The sequence below is a fragment of the Perca flavescens genome, chromosome 18 (assembly GCF_004354835.1).
Source record: "Perca flavescens isolate YP-PL-M2 chromosome 18, PFLA_1.0, whole genome shotgun sequence".
NCBI classification, from domain to species: Eukaryota; Metazoa; Chordata; class Actinopteri; order Perciformes; family Percidae; genus Perca; species Perca flavescens.
In genome coordinates, this window is record NC_041348.1 from 33,261,207 (window position 1) to 33,263,301 (window position 2,095).

Genomic DNA, 2,095 nt, shown 5'->3' on the forward strand with positions numbered 1-2,095 from the left:
CAGTAGCGCCAACGCTCGTTTAGGTTAACCACTTTAGAAAGTGCAGATTAAAAAGTCATCTTTTTGGTAGAGCTGCAACGATTAGTCGACAGAAAAATGATCGCCAACTATTCCATTCAATCGTTAAAAGTCACCTTTCACGCAAAAATGTCAGAAACTTTCGTTTTCATCCTCTCAGATATGAAAGTTTAGTTTGATATCGGATTCAAAAAACACAGCAGAGGTGACAGTTAGGGGCCAAAGAAACGTTTAGGAAAGAGAAATTTTAAAGAAAAAACGCCCAAAATGTTGACTAAAGGCCCAGACACAAGCCGAGCGTCGGCAGTAAAGTCAGTCAGCTGATCAGTCCCCCGAGTCGGTCCAAAAACAACCGAAGAGACGAGACCTAATACGTCTCCATGACAGCTGGCGGCGCTAATCTGGATTGTCGCCCAAAAAATGAAAACCCGACAGCTGATTGGACGAACGCGTCACATGGGTCTGGTTTCTCTGGAAATTCAAAACCAGACTGTCATGGCGTCTCGTTCAGAATACGATCTCATATTGGACTAAAATAGTTCACCAAAAATACATGTTTTGAAAACATGTTGAGAGAAAAAACATGTTAAGAGAGTGTAGTGTCTCTGTGTGTGTGTGTCTCTGTGTGTGTGTGTGTCTCTGTGTGTCTATGTGTGTTTGTGTGTGTGTGCGTATGTGTGTGTGTGTGTGTGTGTGTGTGTGTGTGTGTGTGTGTGTCTGTGTGTGTGTGTGTCTCTGTGTGTGTGTGTGTGTGTGTGTGTGTGTCTCTGTGTGTGTGTGTGTGTGTGTGTGTGTGTGTCTCTGTGTCTTGTGTGTGTGTCTGTGTGTATCTGTGTGTGTGTGTGTGTGTGTGTGTGTGTGTGTGTGTCTGTGTGTGTGTGTGTGTGTGTGTATCTGTGTCTCTGTGTGTGTGTGTCTCTGTGTGTGTGTGTGTGTGTGTATCTGTGTCTCTGTGTGTGTGTGTGTGTGTGTGTGTGTGTGTGTGTGTGTGTATCTGGTGTATCTGTGACAGTGATTGTGTCGTCACATGGGTCTGTTATCTGAAATTCAAAACCAGACTGTCATGTCTGTCAGTGATCTCATATTGACTAAAATAGTTCAAAAATACATGTTTGTTTCTGAAAACATGTTGTGTGTCTCTGTGTGTCTCTGTGTGTCTCTGTGTGTGTGTGTGTGTGTGTGTGTGTCTGTGTGTGTGTGTCTGTGTGTCTATGTGTGTTTGTGTGTGTGTGCGTATCTTTGTGTGTGTGTCTCTGTGTGTGTGTGTGTGTGTGTGTGTGTGTGTGTGTGTGTGTGTGTGTGTGTGTGTGTGTGTGTATCTGTGTGTATGTGTGTGTGTGTGTGTGTGTGTGTCTCTGTGTGTGTGTGTGTGTATCTGTGTGTATCTGTGTGTATGTGTGTGTGTGTGTGTGTGTGTGTGTGTGTGTGTGTGTGTGTGTGTGTGTGTGTCTGTGTGTGTGTGTGTGTCTGTGTGTGTGTGTGTCTGTGTGTGTGTGTGTGTGTGTGTGTGTGTGTGTGTGTGTGTGTGTGTGTGTGTGTGTGTGTGTGTGTGTGTGTGTGTGTGTGTGTGTGTGTGTGTGTGTGTGTGTGTGTATGTGTGTGTGTGTGTGTGTGTGTGTGTGTGTGTGTGTGTGTGTGTATGTGTGTGTGTGTGTGTGTGTGTGTGTGTGTGTGTGTGTGTGTGTGTGTGTGTGTGTGTGTGTGTGTGTGTGTGTGTGTGTGTGTCTGTGTGTGTGTGTGTGTGTGTGTGTGTGCAGTTCCTGAATCTGTCTTCATTTCAGATCAACAAAGGTCAGTTTAAAAGATTGGGTCACAATCAGATGGGTCATTTGAGTCCGACTGCCCACCCCGCCGATTATACAAGTCAAATCGGCCAAGATGAAGGCTGACGGCCCCCCCGACTTACGACGGCATGGAACACACTGAACAGACTCGAGTCCCTGACCTCACCAGACTGTCAGACATCATCGGCTCGGTGTGTAGTCGACTTAAAGGCTGATTTATGCTTCTGCGTTAACTCCACGCCGTAAACTCTTTAATAGTTGGTTTTGGGTCCGCTTTTTTATTTTCTGACAAT